Raw genomic sequence first — 7,145 nt, forward strand, 5'->3', positions numbered from 1 at the left:
TGGCACCCTGTCCAATATTAGCTCGTCTTAACTTGTTTAAGGATCTCAAAACTACTCACATCTTACTCCTCATTATTTGTGAATTTGGCCGGTAGTGTTGTATACGAACGGTCCTAAACCTTCGTGACTATATCTAACACTCATCCCACAATCTCTCACACTCTGGGGGAAGCAACAGTGGTCTCGCTTCTGGCAGAGTCTGGCCCTGTGGCTCTAATGGGTAGGGAAATGAAGACGATGGCAGCAGGGATAGGGGACTCTACATTTAGGAGGTCAGATAAGGGATGCTGTGGATGCAGGAAAAAACGCGGATGGTAGTCTGCCTCCCAGGTGCCAGGGCCGGGGATGCTGCTGATCGCGTCCATGATATCTTGAAATGGGAAGAAGAACAGCCAGAGGTCGTGGTATATATTGGTACCAGCGACGCAGGTACGAAAAGGGGGTATGTCCTGAAAAAAAGACTACAGGGATATAGAAAAGAAGTTGAGAAGCAGTACCTCAAAGGTAGTAATCTCAGGATTATGGCCTTTGCCACGTGACAGTGAGTACACGAAGGCAATGAGGTGGAGAATAAACGCGTGGCTGAGGGATTAGAGTAGGAGGCAGGGGTTCGGAGTTCTGGATCGTTCGGATCTCTTCTGGGGCAGGTGTGACCTGTACAAAAAGGCCGGGTTGCACTTGAATCCGAAGGGGTCCAATACCCTGGCGGGTAGGTTAGCAAAGGCTATTAGGGAGTGTTTAAACTAGAATAGGGAGGTTGGTTCACAAATAAAGAAAGCTTGGAGACAGTACCAAAGGGAAGATAGGCTGGTGATAGAGAAAGGAAGCGCTCAGTCTGATGGTTGAGATGTGTCTGTTTTAATGCGAGGAGTACAGTGAATAAAGCGGATGATCTTAGAGCATGGATCAGCAGTTGGAAGTATGATGTTGTCGCCATTACAGAGAGTCGGATGGTGCAGGGGCAGGAATGGCTACTTTAATTGTCATGTTCTAGATGTTTCAGAAAGGATAGGGAGTGACTCAAAACAGGTGCGGGCGTTGCACCGTTGATCCGAGATAGCGTCACGGCTGCAGAAAAGGGAGAATTCATGGAGGAGTTGTCTACTGTGCCTCTGTGGGTGGAGGTTAGGAATACTAAGGGGTCACTAACTCTACTGGGTGTTTTTATTGACCACCAAATAGTAACAGGGACATCGAGGAGCAGATAGAGAGAAGATTATTGAAATGAGTAATAATAATAGGGTTTTTGTGGAGGGAGATTTAATTTTCCAAATATTTATTGGCATCTCCGTGGAGTGAGGGGTTTAGAAGAGGTGGCGTATGTTAGGTGTGTTCAGGAAGGTTTAGTGGCACAATATGTAGATAAGCCTACAGGACGAGAGGCTGTAGTTAATCTGATATTGGGAAATGAACCTGGTAAGGTGTCAGGTCTCTCAGTGGGAGAGCATTTTGGTGATAGCGATCACAAATCTATTCCCTTTACCACAGCATTAGAGAAGGATAGGAACAGACAAGTCAAGGAAACGTTTAATTGGAGTAAGGGGAACAATGAGGCTATCAGGCAGTAACTTGGAAGCATAACTTGGAATAGGCTGTTCTCAGATAAACGTACGGAAGAAATGTGGCAAATGTTCAGGGGATATTCGCGTGGGGTTCTGAGTAGGTACATTCCAATGAGACATTGAAAGGATTTTAGGGTACAAGATCCGTGGTGCACAACAGCTGTTGTAAATATAGTCATGGAGAAAAGAAGAGCTTACGAAAGGTTCAAAAACGAGGTGATGAAATGAATCTAGAATATTATAAGGCGAGCAGGAAGGAGGTTACAATTAGCTTAGAAGAGCCAGAAGGGGTCATGAGAAGGCGTTGGTTAACAAAATTAAGGAAAACCCCAAGACATTCTACAAGTATGTGAAGAGCAAGAGGATAAGACTTAAAAAAATAGGACCAATCAGCTGTGACAATGGAAACGTGTGTATGGAACGGGAGGAAATAGCGTTGGTATTTAATGGATACCTTGCTTCAGCATTCACAACGGAAAAAGGATCTTGACGATTGTAGGGATGACTTTAAGCGGACTGAAAAGCTAAATAATGTAGGTATTAAGAAAGAGGATGTGCTGGAACTTTTGGAAAGTATCCAGTTGGATAAGTCGACAGGAGCGGACGGCATACACCCCAGCCTACTGTGGCAAGCGAGGGAAGATGCTGCTGAGCTTGTGGCCATGATCTTTGCATCATGAATGAGGAGGTTAGCGGCTCTGGAGGATGGGCGATTTGCGGATGTTCTTGCCTTATTCATGAAAGGGAGTAGGGATAGCCCAAGAAACTATAGACCAGTGAGTCTTACTTTAGTGGTTGGTAAGTTGATGGAGAAGATCCTGAAAAGCAGGATTTGTGAACATTTGGAGAGGAGTAATATGATTAGGAATTGACAGCAAGGTTTAGTCAATGGCAAGTTTTGCCTTACGAGCCTAATTGGATTTTTTAAGGCTGTGACTAAACACATTGATGATGGCAGAGCCGTAGATGTAGTGTATATGGATGTTAGCAAGGCATTTTGTAAGGTACCCCATGCAAGGCCTATTGAGAAAATAAAGAGGCATGGGATCCACGGGCACATTGCTTTGTGGATCCAGAACTGGATTGCCCACAGAAGACAAAGTGTGGTTTTTGACGGGTCATATTCTACATGGAGGATGTGACCAGTGGTATGCCTCAGGGATCTGTTCTGGGACCCCTACTCTTTGTAATTGTTATAAATGACCTGGATGACGAAGTGGAGGGATGTGTTAGTACGTTTGCAGATGACACAAATGTTGGGGGTGTTGCGGATAGTAGGGAGGGCTGTCAGAGTTTACAACAGAACATTCATTGGATGCAGAACTGGGCTGAGAAGTGGCAGATGAAGTTTAACACGGATAAGTGGGAGGTGATTCGTTTTGTTAGGTCAAGTATGATGGCAGGATATTATATCAACGGTAAGACTCTTTGCCGTGTGCAAGATAAGAGGGATCTTGGGGTCCGAGTCCATAGGGTACTCAAAGCTACTACGCAGGTTGACACTGTGGTTAAAAAGGCATAAGGTTCATGGGCCTTCATCAATCGCGGGGCTGTGTTTAAGAGCGGAGAGGTAATGTTGCAGCTATATAGGACGCTGGTCAGACCCCAGTTGGAGTACTGTGCTCAATTCCAGTCGCCTCACTATAGGAAAATTTACGAGGCTGTTGTCTAGATTGGGGACCATGCCTTATGAGAATATATTGAATGAAGTCGGCCTTTTCTCCTTGGAGCGAAGGAGAATGAGCGGTGACTTGATAGAGGTGTAAAAGATAATGAGTGGCATTGATCGTGTGGATAGTCAGAGGTTTTTTTTTTTTTCCCCAAGTGCTAAAATGGCTAGCACGGGAGGACATGGAAGTAGCTGCAGAGGAGATTTCAGGTGTAAGTTTGTTTGTTTTTTTTTTCCATAGAGTGTGGTGAGTTCGTGGAATGGGCTGACGGCGGCAGTGGTGGAGCTGGAATCCCTGGGGTCTTGTAAGTGACTTCTGGATGGCTACATGGAGCTTAGAAGAAATGGAGGGCTATGGGTAAATCGTAAGTCGTTTGGCACAGCTTTGTGGGCCGAAGGACATGTTTTGTGCTATGTGTTTTCTATGTTTCTATGTTTCTAAATATGTCACATTGAAAACTCTCCTAGTACAGACTCTGAGCGCGCTAACAGTTGCTCTCTTTTCGCGACCTGGATGAAGTTGAGCCTTCCGAACTGTTAGACGACATGCTCTCTCCCCCAGGGAGATACGACCTCCGTTTTATTTACAAGAATTTTTCATGCACAAAATGACTGATCAAGTACGCACAGTCCTCGTTAATACACACCTCAAGGTCTACATGGAGATTGCTAAAATAGCCGATAGTCTACCCTCAATCAGGCAGAACTGCATCGTTCCTCCTCCTTTCCCTGTCTCAGTTTGCTCTGTCATCAGAGACTCCAGCAGACTAATATTCGGGGCTCCAAAACAGGCAACTAGGATATAGGTTTTTACAAGCCCTCTTCGCACCAAAGTCAACTAATGCCAACCACAACCTGCAAGAAGTGCACGCGCATTGCCATATCGAAGGTCTGTGAACACCGTGGTGTCCAGCTGCCAGGGTGCTCTCGTAATCATTACAGAGACCGTTTCAGTGAGACGCATTCTGAGTGACACCAGTGCTCAAGTGAGTGTGCTGCCAGTATCGACAATCACTCATAAGGTACTGAGCGACGGACTGTGGACAGACTCTAGGATATGAAGCATATGGAGGAGCATGAGCCGTGTGCAGCTAAGTGGGATCAGATTCACTTGGTATTATTGTTGACCTTACCTTGCATTATAACGGAATGGTGCTTGCCTCAGGGTTTCTGGCAGAAGGACGTCCAACGTTTGCCAATTAGCCCGATATTTCCAAGGTTTCACGGGTACATTGAATGTCAGAGAAATGTATACAATTTGAAATGCTTTTTCTTCGCAATCATCAACGAAAACAGAGAAGTGCCCCCAAATAATGAATAACAGTTACATGTTAGAACCCCAAAACCCTCCCAGTCTCCCACTCGCCCGCAGGTAACCGACAGAAAGCAACAATCCACGCCCCCCCCCGCCCCTTCTCGCCGGCAAAAAGAAAAGCATCGGCACCCGCCACCGACCAAACTCAGGTGTGAGCAAAGCAACAGCAAAGATACAGGCTTGCAGTTACCCCAAAGACTTTGTTCACGGGGTATTCGACATACCACAGGCAGTCTCTCTTTCTATTAAGGTAGAAACAGATGTCTCCGCTTCACAGCAAGAGGGGAAACATAACAAAATAACTCTTTGGTTTACGATGTTTAAAGTCCGTTGAGTCGCTTTTCCCAATCTCTGCGCCCAAAGATCCGAGATCTCTGGGTACACAGCCCTACGATCTTCCGGTTCCCCCGACGACACACCGATCTTCTGCCGTGACACCGACATTGGATCAGCCTGTCTCCAGACCCATGAGATCTCGGTCCTCCAAAGCCAAGCAAAGCTCTTAGAACTAACACTTGGCGTGCAAACAACGGCCATTCATTAAACCCCGAGAGCAGACCCCACTCCCGCAAAGAACCGTAATCACCGTGTAACTCCTGGTCAGCGTCTTCAACAAAACCCTGAAATGGAGTAATATAAATATTAGAAATGGAAACAGAGCTGTTTCCGAAGATGCACGCAAAGGAGTCGCCATTAGGCGCTATTGGTCCTCCAAAGCACCCCCTCCCCGCCTTGCCAGTTTATCAACCTTGATTGAGATAGGCAGGCAACTATGTGACAACTACAAAAATAGGGAAAGGGCAGCCCGTGCAGAGTATTCCTGTGCCTCTTCTTCCTTATCAAATACAGTACTTTGAATACTGTTGAGCGAGGCTACCTGACCCGGGAGGGGATGATGGTGGATAGTGTTGTGGGGGCGGGGGGGGGGAAGGGTTGGCACAGCGAGTGGGTCTCTGGCACTAAGTTTAGTGTTGTAGCTCAGAAGGGAAGATAAGTGAAGAGGACTGGAATTGTGACAGGAGATTCCATAGTCAGAGGAACAAAGACTAGATTCTGCGGGGCAGGAAAGACCCACCTGGTTAGTATGTTGCCTCCAAGATACCAGGGTCAGGGATGTCACGACTGGGGTCCAAGGTATTTATTCTAAAGGAGGAGAGGAAGCTGCTAGATGTCTTAGTATATATCGTCACCACTCACGTAGTTAGCAAAGGTGATAAAGCCCTGGATAAAGATTATAGCGAGCTACGAAGAAAGCTGAAAGGTGGAATCTCCAGGGTAGTCTTCTCTATGTTAATGTCTGTGCCACGCGCCAGAGAGCGCAAGACTAGGGTGATTTGCAAGATGAATACGTGGCTGCGGTGTGGGGGCAGAGATTTGGTTTATTGGATCATATGAATCTCTTCTGCGGAATGTACGACATGTGCAAAGTAACTGATTGCATCTGAGCACAAATATCCTTACGGGTAAGCTTGCTAGAGCTGTTTAGAAACGTGCAAACTAAATTGGCTGGAAACCGGTGTGGTAGGGCGGAGGATAGCGCAGTTAGTTTACAACCGAGGAAATGTGTAGTGAGACTGCTAGCAAAGACAGGCTGATAAAATGGCAAAAGTGCAGTCGACAGGATGAGATACAATGTTAAAAGGGAACAGAATCGAAAAGGGAAATGAACACAGGAGTGAAGGTGTTATACCTGAAGGCATGCAGTACATGATATAAGGTTGATGAACTTGCAGCACAGTACAGAATGGCATAAATGATGTAGACATCACACGATCGAACTGAAAGAAGATTATAGCTCAGAGCTTAACGTCCTAGGACACAAATGTATCGAAAGAATAGGCAGGTAGGCAAAATGGTGGATGTCTCCCCTGGTTTAAAAGAAAAAAAACATCTAATAATCAGAAAGAGGTCACATGCGATCGGAAAGTATAGGAATAATGTGAGTTGAGCTGAGAAATTGCAAAGTTAAAAAAGACACGAGATATATAAACAGACCTCCAAGCAGTAGCATAAGTGTTGTTTACAAATTACAGGGGACATAGAAAATACATGTCAAGGCGGCACTGCTAATATAGTCATCGGGGATTTTAATACGTTGCTAGTTTGGGAAAATCAGGTTGGTGTTGGATTCCTAGAGGGGTAATTTCTAGAATGCCGATGAATTGACAAATTTACGAACCCTTCCTCCGCTTCCTCATCCAGTTCATTTATAAAAATCACGAAGAGAAGGGGTCCCAGAACAGATCCATGTGGCACACCACTGGTCACCGGCCTCCACGCAGAATATGACCCGTCTACAACCACTCTTTGCCTTCTGTGGGCAAACCAATTCTGAGTCCACAAATAAAGTCCCCTTGCATCCCGTGCCTCCTTACGTTTTCAATAAGCTTTGCATAGGGTACCTTATCAAAGCCCTTGCAGAAATCCGAAAAAGAAGACACATTCTAAAGGCAGAATGACGCAAGCGTGGCTGACAAGGGATTTCAAAGCCAAAATAGAAACCAAAGGAAGGGGATATAATTGCAAACATAATTGGAATTTGAAGTATTGAGAATCATTAAAAACAGCAGAGGGCAATTAAAACGTCACAAAGATGGAA

Source organism: Mobula birostris, chromosome 8, assembly GCF_030028105.1.
Source record: "Mobula birostris isolate sMobBir1 chromosome 8, sMobBir1.hap1, whole genome shotgun sequence".
Classification (NCBI taxonomy): Eukaryota; Metazoa; Chordata; class Chondrichthyes; order Myliobatiformes; family Myliobatidae; genus Mobula; species Mobula birostris.